Source organism: Lissotriton vulgaris, chromosome 4_1 (assembly GCF_964263255.1).
Source record: "Lissotriton vulgaris chromosome 4_1, aLisVul1.2, whole genome shotgun sequence".
NCBI lineage: Eukaryota > Metazoa > Chordata > Amphibia > Caudata > Salamandridae > Lissotriton > Lissotriton vulgaris.
This window is the reverse complement of record NC_141691.1, coordinates 371,888,797-371,909,721: the sequence shown is the minus strand read 5'-3', so window position 1 is coordinate 371,909,721 and position 20,925 is coordinate 371,888,797. Positions and strand designations below refer to the sequence as shown.

At 44.1% G+C, this 20,925-nt stretch overlaps 1 protein-coding gene across 1 annotated transcript in view; it reads right to left on the bottom strand.

The window, feature by feature from the left end:
* The window catches only part of GPR174 (G protein-coupled receptor 174), a 176,624-nt gene extending 171,853 nt beyond the window's left edge, over positions 1–4,771 (bottom strand). The window contains exon 1 of the mRNA XM_086918749.1: positions 4,570–4,771. The gene's annotated coding sequence lies outside the window, so the exon portion shown is untranslated. The remainder of the gene's footprint in view (positions 1–4,569) is intronic.
* Between the last annotated feature and the right edge of the window lie 16,154 nt (positions 4,772–20,925).

The following is a 20,925-nucleotide window of genomic DNA, read 5'->3' as shown; positions in this document are numbered from 1 at the left end:
AGAAAAATTCTCCGCTCTCCGGGATTTCTAGGATGCTGTCCAGAACGCCCAGGGAGCATTTCTCAGAGCTGCACCGTGGATCAAAGGAAGAGTGACCCTTCCCTAGGTGGTTGTTTTTCAATGTGCAGCTTGTGAGTTGGGAGAAAATGTGCTTTCAATACATAATCACAGGATGACCAGGTCAGTGCTTCAGCAGTATCTGTTATGGTCTTCTGGGCCTGCTGTGACTTGTTTCAGTAGAGATGTAACTGGACCCTTCTCGAGGCAGTCATTGAATCCTCATCTGTGCCATGAAGTGCTGGATATGTAAACTATGTCGAACCATTGGTCTGAATTTAAAAAACTGATGGGGGGTATTAGGTCTGCCTGCAACACCGCTGATTTTAAAGGGATAGTGGATTTGTGAGCCATAGAGAGAAGTGAGAACACGGATGTTGTAATGCTGGAACTTTCATTAGGATGATTGGGAACTTGGATTTCATGTGTGTTCAGCGGCAGCCATCTTCTGCCTGATCTGATGTTTTATGAAAAGACCTGAGCAAGAGGAACGAATTAAACTTGTCTCAGGCCTTGTAAAATGCCTTAGGTACGTTCAAGGATCTGTAATTCAGTGCCTTAAAATATGTGTCATTGGCTCATTTAATGTTTGTCTTTGCAGCTTCGTGTGTGGTTTGAAATCCCTTGCTTGAGGGCTCCCTTGGGCAGTGTGTTGTGTGCAGTGGGTTATCAAAACGGGGAGGTTTGTTGTACATAAGTGGATTCCACTAGATTCTAATTCCCAACAAGACACAGTACATCTCACTTAATGTATCAATCGACTAACCTCGGACACATGTGAAGCACACAAGTGGAGGTGGTCACAAGTGGATTGCACCATCCTTCTCTTTTTTAGACTGTGGGGCTGTCATCACACTTCCAATGTGGCCTCACAACGTGCTTTTAAACACTCGGGTTGTGTCCACTAAGCTCATAGTAGGGCAGAGAGTGTGCATCATTTTAACTTCCATCTTTTCTACATGAGAAGCTGTCTAATATTTACACCTATGATTCTGTGTTAAGTTGGTTTGAGAAAAGGTGTGTAATTTGCCCATTGTGAAGTTTTGCCGCTCAACTTACACCCTAAGATATTATCATGATACCAGATAGATTGCCCAAAAATGGGAGGGGGGTCATCCCTTTGTAGACAGTCACAGAAAACCACACTGCTGCATTGTTCCAAGTGAAGACCATCATTTACCTGAACAGAGCAGGGGAGCAAAGGCGTAACTTAGGCAGTGAGGTTCCGGGCAGCGGGGTCGGGTGAATATCAAATTTCTCAACAAAAAAGCAACATTCCTCAGGGTGACTGGGTAAGATGACTAAGGTTCAGGGTGGACTGTTCCCAGGAGGAGCAGGATCAGTCCTGATTTCCATTAGGAGAGACTCTGGGGCTGATTTAGAGTTTAGTGGGCAGGTAATCCATCGCAACAGTACCCTGTCCACCAAACTCAAGGTTCACCTACCCGATTATGAGTCTGTCAGACAGCAACTTTAACATTGATAGAGTAAAATGTACTCTGCCTGTGGAAATTTTCTTCTGACAGCCCAACAGAGTAGGAGAGGTAAAATAAAAACTTTAGAAAGATGAAAAGCCTTCCATCATGTTTGACCGAGCCATACGCCATGAAGGCACTTCCTGCCAATGCATAGAGATGTCTGCAAAGACTTCTCTAAATTTTGCAAGCAGAATAAAAGGTAGGGGGGAAGACATAACGTCCTCAGCCACCCTGCCTGTCTTTACTCAGTCTAAAAAACTCTAAATCAGTCCTTCTATTTAGTATGGCATAGTGGGTGAGAATCAATAGTTCAGAATGCTAACCTGAGTGATTGCCAGTGATTAGACTATGTGCAAGCTCTTGTCCCATCAACTTTTTTGGGGTTTGATTGCCAGCAGTATGCCTGGAAACCTAAGACTGGCATAGCTTTCCAATGTATGTGAATTCCAAAAAGTAGTAAATTTGCTTCCATTAAAGGAATATTTCTATGGGTTCGGAGCTACTAGTTTTTTGGTAAACCAGTCACTACATATATATTTGAGTTCCTGGTACAAATAAATGAACAAGGTAAATCCTCTGTGTAACATCAGCACAAGAAAAACCCACACAAACCTACCCGGGCTAACCGGATCCCACATGCACAAATAGCAAGCCAATAAAAGATGTATTTGGGAGGGTGTCACATTCCAATCACCCATCCGGCTGCTATGCCCCTAATGAAGAGCGCCCCACTGCAATGAGCAGCAGTACCTACATTGCACCACATTTCATGAGGAACTCTAGAGGGAAATTGCAGTTCCGGCTGCCACCAGGGAGCAGCAGTTCAGCCAATCACTTCTCATTTTTGAGCTGCATTAGAAACAAGTTTACTACCACCCAGAACCGCAAAACTCGTCAAGCATTTGAGCATCGCAGATTGCAAACCATGCAAAGTAAAAAAAAAAAACCTTACACAATGTTTGAAAGAGGCAGACCCTGCAGAATGCCCGAGCATTAGGACGTGGGAAAGGTGCCCATTTTTGCGAGAAATCTCTCCTATCAGTGGATTCTAGACATTTGTCATCGACTGCTAATGGGTTGAGAGAGACACTTTTGTTGTACTCACAGCAGAAACCGTGACCCATTCTTTTGTAACACTAAAAAGTGTTACCCAGTTTAACCTGGAGCTACATTCCATGAATTTAGAATGACCTTGCCAGAATATGATTTTATTAACCAGCAGGTCAAAGCCAGATCTATCACTGAACGTTATAAAAACGTATCTTTAAGGTTAAAATCAAATCTAAGAAAATGAGACATGAATAAAAAAAACACAATTTCATACAGAAGGATTTATAAAAAATATTAATTTCTGTCACTAAACAGAATGTTCCCTGGGTGACTCCACACAATGTTAGTCTGTGAAACAGACCCAGCACTTTTACTGTTAGGCCTATGATATTGGTGCAACTTCCTGTGGCTTGGTCAGGGAGTCCCTACAGAAATGAGTGCCCTGCCCACATACATTTTATGAAAAATAGCTTCATTTTTACATGGAGTACAAATTTTCGAATGCAGGGATTATGAAGGAATACATATCTCCAAATTATTAAACCTTTTAATGGTTAAAAAAGTTATACTTTTAGTGTGCTCTAAAAGAAAATTGCTGTAGTCTATGCTGAAATTAAATGCACTTCACTTCTAGGGCATGTTTGACATCTAGTATTTGGTGCTTCGAGGGGTTGCTGTATTCGTGCTCTTCGGTGTGATGCTTGTAAACCACACGGGAGTTCAGCCAGCCACTGCCTGCAGACAGGAAACGGTGCACACTTAAAACTGTTATGTACTGAGTGCACAGAGCATACTAAACTGCATGTGGACCGCTGAGAGATAACTTTAGAGGCAGAATACTTAGTTGGCATTCGTATTTATAGGAACCGTTGCCTTCTGGGCAGTCACAGTTCCTCATTCTGAAGACTGCATGTCATGTTCATGAACATATTTCAGCAGCTGTTCAAGTAGCACATGTGTTACTACTCCCACTTCCTCTTCTTAATCTCTCTCTCATTCGCAATCTCGCTTTCTCTCTGAACCTTGTTCTGTCGCAATTTTACTCGGCTCGTTCCCTCTCCTTTTTAATGTGTCACTGCCTCCTGCCCTCTCTTGCCCCCTCTTTTCCTCCCCCTTCGATCCTCAGAACTCTGTCTCTATTCCAGTTCGGGATTTTTTGGTTTCTGTTTCTTGTGTTTCGCTTAGTTATTGTTCGCATTTCTTTCTTTCTTGCTTTCTTTCTTTCTTTCTTTCTTTCTTTCTTTCTTCCTTTCTTTCTTTCTTTCTTTCTTGCTTTCTTTCTTTCTTTCTTTCTTGCTTTCTTTCTTTCTTTCTTTCTTTCTTTCTTTCTTCCTTTCTTTCTTTCTTTCTTTCTTGCTTTCTTTCTTTCTTTCTTTCTTTCTTTCTTTCTTTCTTTCTTTCTTTCTTTCTTTCTTTCATTCTTTCTTTCTTTCTTTCTTTCTTGCAGTGACCCTCACTGTCACTCAGCAATAAAAAAAATATTTTCTAGTGTAACCATTATCATAAATGTTCTGATTTCAGCTGCCTCTACAAACAACAATGATATCATGTTATCTGGCACAGGGGACTGACTGTGGTTGCATACAACGCTTATCTCTGCTACTTAATCAATTTCACACAATAAAACAGCTTCTGCATTGTTTATGTATCTTTTAGGCGAACACGTTTTTCTGAACATATTTTGTCCTCGAGTTATTTCTAAATTAACTATTGTCCTGCAAATGTTACGGACTGGTCTTCAGAGTCTCACGGGACATAAACAGTTTCTTACTATTTGGGTTAACCCTGTAGAGAATAAATACATGCAGCAGCACAAAGAATTTAAACAGAAACGCACTATCTTATTTAAACACGAATATTACTGTGTATGAAATGTGGACACCCCAAAGAGAAAGGATTGGTTGCAGGCTGCAGCATCCGTTAGTCGAAACTTCCCAAGGCAAGCACGTGCAAGGAACTGCCTTTAAACATTGTAAGTTCTTACCTGGTGGTTTCTGCTCCACTTGGGTTACATCCAAACACGCTTCCTTCACACCCACTTCAGGCTCGAGCGTCAATGTCGATCCTTGGGGGCACCCGTCCTCGGATGAAGAGCGCTGCAGCAGCGCGCCGGTTTCCAGGCAACGCCCTCTTGCCTGCGCTCTGCCGCGAATGGACCTTGACTGCAGCTGAACTCAACAAATGGCAACGCACAGAGCTCGCATTTCCTTTTTCCAGAGCCCCCAGTTGTTCAATCAGAGAGTTTTTGGTCAACTGCGCGTTCCATATCTCAGCATGAGAAATGGACCCACGGGAAGATAACAATTCTAATTTTAGAACAATGCCCGCTGGTCGTAGCTCGTTAAGAAAGCTTATTATGACTCGGAGCCGAAGATTAAGATCGCGCCTGTGTCCTTTGCAGTGCTTTAAATGGAAAAATAAAAGTGCAGGTACCCTGCTCCAGAGTACCTGCTTGTTTCTGAGAAGTGCCGGTACTCTCCAATTAAAGGCATCACGTCACTCTTGAGAAGTGCCGGTACTCCCCCTCTCAAAATAGAAAAGAGCTGGTACTCAGTTCCGGACAGTACCGGCCCATTTAAAGCACTGGTCCTTTGCAGTAGTTGGTGTTCGTAGAACACACGGGATCCCCTCTGTCAGAGAGTCCTGAAAAGCCCCCGCCAATGTTTCCCTAAAGCTGCCAGCGTTTTACTGCAAGCATTTGTCTAGTTTTCACAATGTTACAGACTCAGTGAGAATGTATTTGACCCCCTTAAATCCTGAGGCTCAACCCCTCGGTACTAGCCCTTTTTGATATTTATGGCAATTTGAGCTTAAGTTAAGCCTTCATAACTTTTTACCACAAAAGATATACAGTCTAATTTTGTGTATAGCATATTTACATATAGGTTTTATTCCCCAGCCCTCATGATCCTCTGGTCTACTGTTGTGTCAATCACATTTTAATTCCGCCCGCTGCAGCATACAGCATAGGACAATGGTTCAACCCACTTCAGCCATTGGCGAACTTCAGTGATGGAATTCTCTTTCACAAGGAGTACATTAACACACAAAGTATTTCCTGTCCCGATCTATTAGCTTATCCACTGTATATTTCCACATGTTGGGAATTCCAAACAGTGCTTAATTTGTAAAATAATAAGTAAAGGGGGCCAAAGTTTTTCTTAGATAAATGTGGAGCAGTGCTTAATTTGAGCCAGTGGTTTCCAGTGCTAGGCACCGGCACTTAATTTGTTTTCAGTGCTCAGTTCTAGCACTTAATTGTCAACAACACACTTATGACAGTCTGCCACATGGTGGAGGTACTCATCTAATTTAGAGATGAGCAGAACAACGGTTGTTTATGAATACAACATACATTAAACATTACTAATACCTGCCTACCCAGCCATTCATTTAGCTTAGGGGACCTGAAATAATCTGAACTGGCGCACTTGCAGGCAAGAGAGATGGTTAGTAGTTGTTGTAGCAGCGATGACAGGGGCAATGGGTGTTGCAAGCTGCAGTGGCCTCCTGGTCAGGGCCCTGGCACTTATTTTAGAAATTAAGCACTGATGTTGGGAATGCCGAATATCAAGGTTGCATAATCTTGATTTCACCTCATACCTCTTTCTTCCACTGCCCTACATGCCCTGCCCCTTTATTTCACTCTTGCAAGATCTTTTTCATCCCTGATTTCTCTCTTTGTCACTGTTTTCCAATCTTCCTCTTCCTCCTCTTTTCCTCCTTTAATGTTTTTCTCTCTCATGCTGTGGGTCACAATCTGATGAGGAAAAGTAGGTGCCAGTCTCCAAAAATGAGTGATGGTGTGCTCACCCTGAAACAACTGGCTAAAAATATGCACTGAAAGGTACCCTGGGTTTGTGGAATCCCCTCAAGGGAAATCGCCCACATTTAGCAAACATTTTGTTTATTTGTTTTGAAAAGTGTTGTGCAAGAAAGTGATTGCTTTTTTTGTGTCCTATTCTAAAAAATAGCATCAAGAACAGATTTGCCCTCCTCCCAGCTTTTGGGAAAATCAGATTTGGAAACATTTTACTACAGTAATTTGACAAATTTCTTAGTGGTAGTTAATGTTGCCACTTTTTGTGGTTTTTCTGACTACAGTATGTAGGAGAAAGAGGTGAAAAAACATAGTTGAACCTGGAAATATGGAACAGTTGACAACATTCAGAATTCAGCAAGCAGTCATTGGTATACATTGCTCATGTTTTTCCCCAAAAAAAGTATGAAAAAATAGAGCAGGTGTTCCTCTGTATGCTCTGTGGCCGGATTTTCGATCCACAAAAGTAATAAACCTGACTCTTCTTGTGTCAAGGATATGTAGGGTTTGATTAAGAAAGGTAATTTACACCTTTGATCAATAATTGTACACCTTTGAGTATGTTTACTACTTCATGCTTATTCTCAAAATCAGAGTTGTTAGTTCTAAAAAAAACAGTAGTTAGTCCAGAACCATAAATGAGAACCACTGGTACTGCAATACCGACCCATACAATATAATGTAGGAACCATAAAAAAATGAAGGCCAACAGTAAATATTGTTAAATTATATTATTTAAAATAGTTTAAAGTAGTTAAACTACAAATAAATATGATTTCAAGTTAAAAATACATAAAAATAGTACATCATTAGTAATTATCATAACATTTAAAAACCCTATTTTGATAAAAAAACGTATGAGAAAATAATTTTGATTAAAATATCACTACATTAATTTTAATTAATACTATCCATCAATTTTAATAAATATTAAGGCATATTAAATATATTTTCCTTAGGTGGGAATCAATAGTTTAACCTAAATGTTAGGAAAATACTTTAAATTTAATATTATATATTTCCATTCATTCAAGATTTATTTTAAAATTATGTTAACAGTTCTTTATCATTTTTAATTTTGCTCTACACATAAAATGAATATATAAAATTAATTGACATTATAATTTAATATACAAATGATTTTGGGCAAATTGCGATTGCAAACACGTAAATTTGCAGAATTTCGGCGTTTGCGATCGCAATTTGACTGTGACCAATGTATGCAGGCAAATACCCACATGCAAAATAAGGAATCACAAAAATTGCGATTCCTTATTTTGTGCAAGCATTTAGAGAATCACTATTTGCGATTCCCTAAATGCTATGCTGGTAGGCATCGCAAATTGAGATTTTGCCTTAAGAAATCGCAAAATACCACCAACTTCAATTCGCAATTAAATAATATTAATGGGAGGAGCTACGCCAGCGAACAAGATGGCCGCTTAAGCTCCCGGCTCCGCCGACCTCCGTCTCCTGCCAGAAGATCCTGTTATTTATCCTGTTTTTGCACCCTGCCTCCGTGTGTATGAACCGGACTGGAGCTTAATGGAGCGATCCCGAGATTTCTACCAGTTTGGTAGACAAAGATACGTTGAGTAGCAGTTTGCGGCCTAGACCAGCCTGGAAGCCGGGGTCTCGAGTACTGGCCTAGCCGGGTTTCAGTTGAACAACATCGGCTGTAGTTGTGTGACAGGGTCCGGTCTACCGAGGTGAGAAAATTTCTTGGACTGAAGTTGACTATGATTGGCTGAATTGGTGAATATCGAAGGAGGGGTGACGACGCACAATTGGAGCGGTGGACGGGAGTCCCTGGCCCGGTGGCCCGGTTAGGGCCCCGCCGGTGTTCGCTGGGTTGGGATCTCCGCCTGCAGTGGCTGAGTTCGGATTGTTATTGTCCTCAACGATAAGTCCCCATCTGAAGTCGTCCGCTCCGCATCCATCTATTCTCCCCAGGGAGACCGGGCTCTCTGGGGACACGAATATGACCGAAACTGAGATAGATGTTGTGGAGCGGACTGAGAGTGACCCGTCACTACGATCTGTGTTGGCAGCCATAAGGTCACTTCATGTTTGCGTTGAAGCCCACATCCATAAAATGATGGTGTCTTTGTCTGGAACTGGGCGGAGGGGACCGACCCTGGTCCACTGCAAGAAACGAAACGACTCGAGGTACCCAAGATGGCCACTTCGATGGAGGAAGCAGACCCCGTACTATGGGAGGTGTTGGAGCCTCTGACCAGTGTTTTGGGTGCTGAGAGCAAGCCTGATGCCGCAATTGGATTGTCGGGCCTACGATCGTTGCCGACTATGGTAGGACTACTTGATGCTCCCTTTCCGGAGACTTTCGATGGGAACTGTTGTTGGTTTGAAACTGCGTCACTACCCTATACATCGGCACCGCTAAGATGGCGGACGAAACAACCTTGGGAATCCATGACGATGTGGGGAGTCTTTGGACTTAGCAGAGTTCTCAACACTTTCATCTCTCTGCTTCGTCTCAGTTTAAACTTTGCTACAGCTTTTTTGTGCATTGACTATCCTGCGGAAGCGACAGATTGTCCGGAAGGGGCTCACATGTTCGATCGGAAGGGTCAAGGATGAGACTGTTTGATTGAGTTTGCCATCGGGTATTACTGGACACGGGGTTTGCAACCATGATGCGTTCGGGAGGTTGGGCGGTGTTTGGAGTTTCCCCTGTTGCGCTACATATTTGCTTAATAGATTTCAAGACCTTAGTCTGGGGATTCTTGGCTTTGGCGGGGGGGAGCGGAGACTGGGGGCATGTATGAAGATGCCCTCCTTCATTTTCTACTTTTAGTATTTAGTTAGTAGGGACGACAGGCACACTGCTAGTTGAGGTTAGGCGATAGCCATATGCAGGGGTGCAGGGTGGGGGGATGGGTTTATTGTTTTGTCTTCTTTTTTGTTTTTATGGTTTCTTTTTCTTCACACTCTCTTTACTTTCCATTTATAAGTATAGTTGGTGGAACATCCTGACTTTGTTAGTATTCCAGTATCTGGTGCTCATGCTTCTTCTATTATCCTGATTTTATGGGTGGACAGACTCTGAGAGCTTGCGCTTAATGTGAATCGTATATTGTACTGTGGCACATCCTGTTTCTCATACATGGGCGTAGGAGTCTCAGCCAATTCTTCACTGCTTAGTATCTATCCTGTATCTACATCTGTTTGCCTTATTATTATGTCTGAGTGTAAGGCACCCGATATGTCTATTACTTTCTTTGTTTTGAAACTAATAAAAAGATTTACACAAAAATAATATTAATGAATCGCATATGTTTTTGCAATTTCTACATTCAATTTTGCGAGTCCTTAATAGCGATTCAGTAAAAATTGCTATTAAGGACTCGCTAAATTGAATTCACCTACATCTGGCCCTTTAATATTTATTTTCGAATTAAATACATTTTTCAAATTTTTCCTATACTTTATCATGGGGAGACCGGGGACAGCACATCCTATTACAGACTGTTCGCTCCTTTGCTGATGAGAAAACATTACTGAAACACATGCTGCAGGTGTAGACCACTGCTCTGTCATTCACTGAAGGTGGACCTGCCTCGCTTTGAAGAGGAAGATGCTGTGCCTGCAGCTCCCATGCCCTCTCCCAATGGGCATCCTTGGGGCTTGCATTGAATGTGCTCCATCTCTGTGTGGTGCATCTTCTGTGTGAGACATATTCATGGACCAAATTTTGTATGTGTGGAGTCCTAGTAGTACCAGTGTTCATGTGCTATAACATGGTATTCAGTAACCTACATGTAGAGACCTCCACAACCCCTATCTTTTCTGCCACATGTGCAGAGATCACTGCACTCATTGGGCAATGGTTTAGCAGGGTTAGAAATTGGGTTCTCTAGTTGGCAATGGTTTGCACCTTTGTCCACATAGGGACCCTTGCTTCTAGTAAGGGTAAGGGGCTACACTTCTAAAATAACCCCTGGTCACCCCCTTGGTAGCTTGGCTCGAGCAGGCAGGCTTTTCTCAGTGGTAGTGTGTAAAGCATTTGTGAACACATATAGTAATACAGTAAAAACACTACAAATGGACACCACACCAGTGTAAATAAATAAGTATTCTTTACTAGACTTAGCACAAGACCAAACGACAAAAATCCACAATACCATACTAAAAATATGACTTTAAAATAGTAGAAATAGCTCAGTTCAATGTAGATGGTAAATGCAACACTTTACTCTCAAAGTACCTTGGATGCGTCACGCAAAACAAACAAAAGGGTCGCAGGGAAGGTGATGCGTTGGTTCCTTGCTTCGGGGAAGGTGATGTGTCGGTTCCTCACTGTAGCGCAGGGGAGGTGATGCATCGGTTCCTTACCGGAGTGAAGGTGATGCGTCGGTTTCTTACTGCGTTCCGGTTACAATGGGACAAGATGGCGCCTTGATGCGATGCGACAATCCAGTGCAATGTGACAAAATGGTGTCTTGATGTGACGGCGAACAGCTGCAGTGGCGGCAAGCTTCCTCTGCGATGCGGCGGCGACACACTTCACCTCATTGCGTCACGCTTCCAGCTCCCAGCGACATGCAATCTCTCAGAGGACCCATGCAATAGCAGACACCTCACTGCAGGTAGAATTCCCAGCAAGGGAATTCAGGGAAAGCTGGTGGTGAAGTCTTTGTGGCCCTGAGACTTCAGAACAGGAGGCAAGTTCAACTTAAAGCCCATGGAGATCTTCCTTAAGATGATAAAGTACACACAACAAAGTCCTTATTCTCCTTTCCTTGGCAAAAAAGTAACCACTACAGGCCAACCCCAACAGCAAACAGCACAGGGGCAGTAATCTTCCTTCAGCTTCTACTGTTCTTCTCCTTGACAAAGGTTTGTCTTGATTCCCAGAAGTGATCTAAAGTCATGGGGTATGAGCCCCAATATTTATACTGCAAAATCCTTTGTTCTCTGAAGGCACAGAGTGTCTGTCCCTAGTCAAAACCAGTTCTGTCCTCCTGAGTGCATCTTCCTGGCAGGAGGTGGAGACAGCATTGTTTGAGAGCAGACCTGGCCCAGGTAGCTGAAAGGAAATCTCCTCCCCCTACTCTCTATTCTATGAGGGCTCAATGCAGATCCTATTCAGCCCAGCCCTGATCCATCATCTTGCTGGAGTCAAGGCCCTCTCTAGCCCCCTGACACTCACAAACTAGACAAAATACACAAACCCAGCAGAGACATGCTGGATGGTTTTGCAAGAAAACACCTACTTGTATTTTAACATTCTAAGTTCAGGCATACTAAACACGAATTTCTACCTTGTTCACTGGGTCAGTTAGGATTATAAGGTGTTATAGTCAAACTGCCCATTCTGGCCTATAGGAGCAGGTAGCCTTGCCATAGTGAAAACAAAATTGGCTGTAATTTACTCTTAGGACATGCCACACACATCATTGCATGTCCTACCTTTTACATACAATGCACCCTGCCCTTGGGCCTACCTTAGGGGTGACTAATATGTAGAAAAGGGAAGGTTTAGGGACTGGCAAGTGGGTGCACTTGCGAAGTCGACTTGGCAGTCCCAGACTGCACACAGGCTCTGCCATGGCAGGCCTGAGCCAAATTTTACAAGCTGCTACTGTGGGTGGCACAACCAGTGCTGCAAGCCCACCAGCAGCATTTGATATGCAGGCCTTGGGCACACATGGTGCACTGTACCAGGGTTTGACAAGTAAATCAAATAAGACAATCATGGAGTCACTATCACAACTTACAATAAGGAGCACCTGCACTTTGGCACTGGATAGCAGTTGCAATGTGCCCTAAGCATCCAGACCACCACAATCATAGCAAAAACACAGGAGGCAACAACAAAAAATGGAAGGGAGACTCCCACCAATGGTGCCAGTTCTTACAAGCAGTAAATGTGGGAGGGAGATGGGGAGTAGCTGGAAAATGAAAAATACTCAAATCTACATGGAAGCGTTTTAGGGAGAGGGGGGTCATGCAAATTCAAATACCCACTTACAAAAGAGTAAACACATTGTTATGCACAAATGACACTTCATCTAAAGTTACAATACCAAAAGAGAAGTATATGTTGTCCAGCTGAATCTTGGAGTAAACCCAGCAGAACACATGGCCACTTACAGTTACTGCAACACTCTCCCATGCAAAACAATGGAGGTAGGGACTTAAAATAACAATTGAAATAACAACCCATAGGAAATGTTAAATTATTAAAACTATTTCAATTTGTTAAATAAATATTTACATTTTTTTACTGTTGACTTTTGTTAAAAAATTTCAAATGAATATAATATTTTTTTTTATTACGTATATACATAACTTGAAGAAAACTTGTAATATTTAGTAATTAGAAACAAAACTAATATGGTAGGTGCGATATTTGTATTATTCTTTAAGAAATAATATTTCAAAATTAAATAAATATATTTTAAATTAACTATTTATGTAATACAATTGAAGTGAATGTGGTGCAAAACATTGTTTTATTCATTCTAGATTGAAAATAGGTATATAAAACAATTTTACATGAATATTTAAAGTTAAAATATTTAAAATATTCTTAATGAATAATAAACCTTAATATTTTCCCTACACATTTCCATTTGGGCATTTTCACCATGGTGGTGGATGTTACCACCTATGTGAGAAAAGGTATGAATAGTAACTTCTCAGTCATAAATCCTGGTGTAATAGGCTTCCACTATGTGCTGATGACATGTAAATCTGCACCTAAGAGGAACCTTACACTCTGAAACTGTGAATAGTACAAAAGTAACGATTAAGGGCAGTAGTACATTTACACATGAGTACATTTTCACAGGTAAATTCCATTTGTGAATGGGCCCCAGTTAGTGTGCCTCTCAGAGTTTTTTGCCTCTGTGTCCACATCTGTAATATGGCACAACTGCAAAGCAAAAGTGTTCCCTCAATTTCATTGGGCCAGGCCTCAACGAAAGTGAGGGCACACCCCTCATGATCATGCAGTGATGTGTGCTACCACATTACAACATTCACAATTACGTGCCAGGAAAAGGTGGAGGTTCAAGGAACATAGGAAAATGCCCTGTGTACACCAGGGATGAATTCTGCAATAGAGACCCTAATGTCTTGTGTGCTTTCTGCCACCCCAGAGAGGTTAGATTGTGATTAGATTCCTGCAATCTGCCCCAGGGTGGTGGTAGATCGACTTTTTGGGCTTTAGAAATGCATGGGGTAAGACCAATCCTCCACTTTATTATGTTTTAGAAAACTATATTACTGGTATCCTGTGGGTTTTGGAGGGCGGACTGGGGGAAAATCCACCAGTTTCCCCCTAGAGAGGATAGGAAGACAGTTGTGTCTTTAGGGATGAGGGATTAGCCAAAAAGGTAGGATGGGCTGACCAGCAATTCATTTTTGTTGTTGTTGTATGTCTTTCCCTATTTTCTAGTGATCTTTCTGTCACTCCAGGATAGTACACTGGGGAAAATGCCCGAATCAACCACCCAGCTGGGACAAAAACACAATTGGGGTTGTTGGGGTGGGTGGTACTTCCTGATAACTGAATGAGCTGGCTCCTATTCTTTTTTACTTTCTTTTTTTTTTTTTAAAGTATGTTCTTGGTATCTAGTAGGTTTTGTGCATCTTGGGGAGTACCGATTGGGGGTAAATACCACAATCTGCTCCTTAGGGGACAGAAAGACTGTTGGGGCTTTAGGTGTGGGCAAATGGCCCAATCCTAAGAAGAGCCAGATAACACTCCATTCTTTTGTGTTTATTTATTTTTTAAATATCCATGGAATCTAATTACATTTCTGCCCCTAGGGGAGGTCAGATTATAAGTAAATTCCCCAATCTACCCTCAAAGGGAGGAGCAGAAAGATTTGGGATTGTAGGTATAGGGGCATGGCCCAATGCAAGGAAAGAGTGGATGTTAACCCTTATATATTTTAAATCTTTGATATCTAGCAGGCTTTTTGCTCACACATTTGGGGAAATCCCCCAATATGCCACTGAGGCAGAAAGGCTGTTGGAGTTTTAGGATGGGGGACACATACCAATTCCAGGACAGGCCAGCCTTTAAGCAAAATCTATAGATGATATCTAGTGGGCTTTCTGATAAAGTCCCAGGGGGTTCAGAAAGACTCGAGGGGCGTTATGTGTGGGAGTATGGTCTAGCGGCAGGAAGGTCTGGCCCTCCTCCCTATTTTTCTAAATACATTCTGTCTGGTATTTAAGTGGTTTTCTGCCTCCTCCATTTGGGGAGGTCAAAGTGTAGCCTAAAATGCAGTTGATTCTCCCATTCTGACTCTTGGGGTTAAAAAAACACTTTTTGCCCTTTAGGTAAGGGGGTTTGTCCTGATGCCAGGAGTGACTGGTCCACACTCCATTCCTTTCATTAGAAAAAAGTGCCTACTGTCTAGTGGACTTTCTGCACCCCTCGGATGAGAAGTTGCAGGATAAACTTCCCAATCTCTGCAGAGTTTCCCTAGCAGGGATCAACCAAGAAGACATTTTATTGGAAAGGGGACATCACTCCTTCTTAGTTTTCCTAGTTGTGACGCCAATGTGCATGGCACATTGTGTTTCACAGCAAAAAAAAATAATAATATCAGTCTGTTAGACAAGCTCTTCCCCTACAGGATGCATTTTGGGTAAAAAAAGAAAATCCCTGTGGATCAAGCGCCAGAGATATTTTCTGCCTTTATTGTTTAAATGTACAGAGGTACTACAGAAGACGTGAATGTCTTCTCATGCAAAACTTGCTCTCAGCCCACCCAGCGAACCCTCCAACACCGATGTCGCTGCCCACAACCGCAGACGCTGGATCGAGGACTGCGCCAACACCCTCGCCTGCTGAAGAAACCCCCCACAGAGACATCAGCAAGAGGGCCAGCTGGTTCACTCCAGAACTCCTAGATTCCAAGCAAGCCTGCCGGAAACTAGAGAAGGAATGGCACAGTGAACAAACTCCAGACAGCCACGCAGCACACAAGGACGCCGTCCGCAACCACCACCACCTCATCAGGGCTGCCAAGAAGACCTCCTTCAAAGACCGCCTCGACAACAATGCACACGGCAGCAAGGAGCTCTTCAACATCATGAAGGAACTCTCCTACCCCAGCTCCAACACCAACGACATCCCGTAATCGCAAGCCCTGTGCGACTCCCTCTCCAACTTCTTCCACCGCAAGATAGCAGACATCCACAACAGCTTCAACACCCAGACAGCCCCAACAGACAGCAACACAACAGACCCTCCGCACACCATCGACCACATCCCCTTACTAGCCTGGACCAGCGTGAGCGTCAATGACACCATCAAGACCATGAGCACAATCCACTCCGGCTCCCCGTCAGACCCATTCCCGCACCACGTCTTTAACAAAGCAAGCAGCTCCATCGCACCCCACCTACACAACGTCATCAATCTCTCCCTTGAGGCCGAGACCTTCCCAGAGAGCCGGAAACACGCCAAGATCAACGCACTTCAAAAAACCCAAGGCAGACCCAAGAGACCTCAAGAACTTCCGACCCATCTCTCTGCTCCCCTTCCCGGCCAAGGTCATCAAGAAAATCGTTAACAGACAGCTAACCCGATACCTCGAAGAGAACAGAATCCTGGACCATTCTCAGTCAGGGTTCCGCAGCAACCACAGAAAAGAGACCGCCCTCATCGCCGCCACCGATGACATCAGGACCCTGCTAGACAACAGGGAGACTGCAGCACTCTTCCTCCTAGACCTCTCCGCCGCCTTCGACACCGTCTGCCAGCGCACACTACGCGCACACCTCCACGCCGCTGGTATCCGAGACAAGGCTCTGGAATGGACCACCCCCTTCCTCTCCTGCTGAACCCAGAGTGTACGCCTCCCCCGCTCCGTTCCGAAGCCTCTGAGATCATCTGCGGCGTACCTCAAGGATCCTCCCTCAGCTCGACCCTGTTCAACATTTACATGGCTCCGCTCGCACACGTTGCCCGACAGCACGACCTAAACATAATCTCCTACGCTGACAACACTCAACTGATCCTCTCCCTCACTAAGGACCCCATAACCGTGGAGAACCGGGCCTTATGGCCCTGGCGGCGCAGGGCATGCCTTAAATCCCAGAGTTCACCTGCATTGTCGAACAGAGACACGAGACACTCTGTTGAGCATGGAAACCAGGTTTATTATCTGCAGCCAAGCACAGTTATCCCAGAAGTTACACACAAGGTGGGTTCTGAGGAGACTGCCACTTCAATCCGTGGCGCACAATCTTTTATAGGGAATACATTCACAGAGTTTACTCCTTACACATACAAAACAAACCAATAGAAAAAGTTGGAAAACAAGCTATCAGATGTCTCAAATACGCCCCTCTCTCAGACCCCGTGTGTTACTCCTCCCAACAAATTAATCAGTACTAGTACCAACAATCTAATTTGCAGGTGGCAGGACGTATTTGTGTGCCTCAAAGGATTGTTGTGTAACAGGAGAATACAAGGAGAGAATAGCGAAGGCCAGTCGGATAAGATAATGTGGGAAAAGAATAGAAGAAGACAAATAGTCAGCCGAGACGGGGATCAGTTAACCTAGACATGGATTAACAAACTCGGCCAGACCCTGACTTCAGTTTCGTAAACAAGGGCAAAGGAGTTACTCTTTGACAGAAAGGACACGTAGCAGCTGAGAAAAGCAAAAAACACACTGTCTGCCATGCTGCCTGAGTGAGGGCAACACAAAATGGCGGCGAGACACAAAATGGCAGCTAAATACGGGCCGAAGTCAGAAATCAAAGTACCTCGGAACCTCCTTTTGCCATTACTCAGGTAAAACATTAGGGACTCAAGTTAGTCTGAGTCGATGTTAATGGCCATGAGGTCATCGAGCTGTTGCTGCAGAATCATTCTAATATTCTCTGTTTTCTGTGACACAGGCTTTGGGACGCAAACAGTAGACCACAGATGGCAGGTCCACACTGCACACAGAGACAACAAGAGAAAATGATAGCCAAGACCATTCCAAGGAAAGTTAGTATCTTCCATTCCCATGTTGACTGTAGTCCCCAAAACCATCCCATCACAGACCAATCTCCCATGTCCTGATGTATAGACTCGGAGATGATATGCAACTTGGAGATAGCTTGGTATACCTTAGAGGCATTATCAGGAATGTAAATGCAGCAACTAGACTCGATCAATTTACAGACTCCTCCACGATCTGCAAGGACAATGTCTAGAACCATTCGATTCTGCAAAGTCATAAGGCGATTACATTCATATGGATCGTTGTAATAACCTCAAGTATGTTTTGGTGGTGGTGTGTGCCTTTTCCAGATGGATAGAGGCCTAACCTTTAAAGGACAATACTGCTTTGTCTACTGCCAAAGTTCTCTTGAAGGAATTTTTCCCGAGGTTTGGTTTGCCGCGCATTGTCTGGAGTGACAGCTTCTTGCAACACGTCGTCGTCTTCTTTCTCAGAGTTGGTTTGATCCAGGCGTGCACAACTAAAAGGGACAAATCGAGGGACCCTTTCGCCTTCACTATCACTCATGCCCTTACGAACCCATTGATCAAAAGGTAAAGGCAAAGGTACCCTCTTGCAGTGCACGCCATGAACCCAGTTCTTTTTCCCAACGACTTTTACTGCTGTACGTGTCACCAACAAGACTTGCCGAGGCGGGCCCCACCGAGGTTCCAGATTCTTTCTCCACTGGAAATTTTTCAGGCAGACCCAGTCACCGGGTTGGATGGAGTGACCTGGATCTGCAGAGGCCTCCGGCAGAGCGTTTTGAACCTGTTGATGAAGAACACGTAATTTAGTGGTGAGGTCATGCAAGTAGTCAATCAACATTGGGTATGGGATGTCAGAATACTTTTTAGGTCGAGGGACTCCCCAGACATTGGCTGTGCGCCCAAAAACGACCTCTTATGGACTAAGTCCTAAACGAGAATGCACAGTAGTTCTCGTAGATAAAAGTGCCAAAGGTAAAGCATCGGGCCAAGCAAGGCCCGTGCTGGCCTGAATCTTTGCCAATTTAAGCTTGAAAGTGCCATTATAGCACTCTACCACACCTGCTGACTGAGGGTGGTGTGCCGCATGGAATTTCTGCCTAATACCAAGACCTGTACACTCTTTCTGCATGATTTGACCTATGAATTCACTCCCATTGTCACTCCAGACAATGCGTGGCAAACCAAACCTCGGGAAAAATTCCTTCAAGAGAACTTTGGCAGTAGACAAAGCAGTATTGTCCTTTAAGAGGTAGGCCTCTATCCATCTGGAAAAGGCACACACCACCACCAAAACATACTTGAGGTTATTACAACGATCCATATGAATGTAATTGATTTTCAATACCTCAAAAGGATGCGTAGGAGGAGCAAAATGACCTGCTGGAGTTGGGGTTCCCTTTCCTGGATTATGCATTAAACAAACAATGCATTGCTTCACCACATTTTCTGCACATTTAGGAATTCCTTCATTCTGCCATACTGGAGCCAAAAGTTTACATATGCCTTTTGCACTAATGTGGGCTGGGCCATGCGCCATAGCAACTACAGGTAGTACATAAGCGTCCGGTAACAGCCAACGCTGATGTTCCGACAATTCCGTCCAACACCCTTTCGCATCCAACATTCCCGTACTTTCTCTCCACTTTCTCAATTCCTTCTCAGTAGCTTCTTCTTGAATCGTTCTCACACTTTCTATCGTGTCCTCACACATTCCTCCCTCTCTGACCCATCTTGCAGGGCCCGCAACACACATGCGACTCGTAGCATCTCTTGCCGTTTCCTTCGCTACCTCATCTGCAAAAGAATTCCCGCGACCCACATCATCAGTAACCTTCTTATGAGCACTACACTTGATTATTGCTATCTGGGTAGGCAACGCAAGTGATTCAAGAAGGTCAGTCACTAACTGACCATGCTGTATCTTAGTCCCATGGGAAGTAAAAAATCCTCTTTCCTTCCACAAGCGACCGAAGCTATGAGCCACACCAAAGGCATATTGGCTATCAGTATAAACATTCACTCTCTTTCCCTCAGCCAACACACACCCTCTCGTGGTGTGTCTTTTAAATCTATTCTGCCTTTTGTTTCCTCCTCTGTTCGGAGAAAACAATCATGCTGTTCTTGAATGCCTTTCTCATCCGGGATGGGCAACAATGTTGCTGGATTCAAAGTATTACACCACTTGATGTGTATATGGCTAGCCAAAAGCATCAGCTCATATCCAGACAAGCGAGCAGTCGTGAGGTGTTGTGTTTTCGTTCTTTTCAAAAGAGTATCTACTGCATGTGGTACCATAACAACAAGAGTGTTATCTAATACCAATCCAGCAGATTGACGAATGGAGATTGCTGCCGTTGCTGTAGCTCTGAGACAACTACGCAATCCCTTGGCTACTGGATCCAACGTAGCCGAAAAATAGGCACATGGCCGTTGTTTGTCTCCAAATTGCTGCGTTAAAACTGACAACGCGCAACCTTCTCTTTCATGAACGTAGAGTGTGAAAGGTTTACTGTAATCTGGAGTACCTAACACAGGGGCAGAACACAATGCAGTACGTATGTCAGAAAACCTCTTTTGACATTCATCAGTCCAAGGAAGGGGTTGTGGTGTGTCTTTCAACGTGAGTGCCAACAGAGGTTTAGCCAACAACGAAAAATTCGGAATCCACTGTCTACAATAAGAGGTAATGCCCAGAAAGGCACGTACCTCCCTTTGTGTGGATGGCACAGACATTTGCGCGATTGCTTGAATTCGTTCTGGGGTCAATCGTCTTCCCTCCTTCGACAAGAGATGACCTAAATAGGTAACCTCTTGGCGGCAATATTGCAACTTAGAGGGGGACACCTTGTGATGTCGGTTAGTGTGAGGAGGGACTCCCGGAGGTAGTACCGTGGGCAGACCCTACCTGTTGTCAGCCGGAGTTACGAGGGAACCAGGTCGAGCAAAGGAATCCCGCTCCTGTGTCTGAAACTCCATACCGTGTTTCCATGTCTATACAGCATACCAGCAGTCGGGACCCGGAAGGGATTGGGAGCAACCCCAGAACTGGATACCAGGAACGAATGAAAGGCCAGCATGATGGAAAGGAGGGCGGGCAGTTGTGGAAAGAGAAGAAGGATGAGAGGACGCCAGGAGAGGATGCAGAGGAGAGGAATCATCGTGACCGGACCAGCGTGAAGGGACCCCAGAGAGAAGACGCCGCGGAAGAGGAGCTGGACGAGCCGTGGTGTGAGGACTGGTGGAGTCCCCCGGAGGATGCTGGAGAGCAGCCTTAACTCACGGCAGGGGCGGTGAGTGAGGGAGTTAGGGAAGTTGGAGGGTGGGGGGTGGAATTCGGGAGGCAGAGGGGAGGAGGTAACAGGAGGGGCACGGAAGGGTGAAAAGAGCACTGAAAACCTAAAAGCATAATTCTGTGAGTCATATCCTGACATTTACCCGGACTATTAAAGCCTGCCTGAGCACAACTCAGAGTTCCCCCTGTCTGCACTAAAGATTGCTTATACAACGTAGTATTTTTAGCCTTGTCGTGACACAATACCTGATTT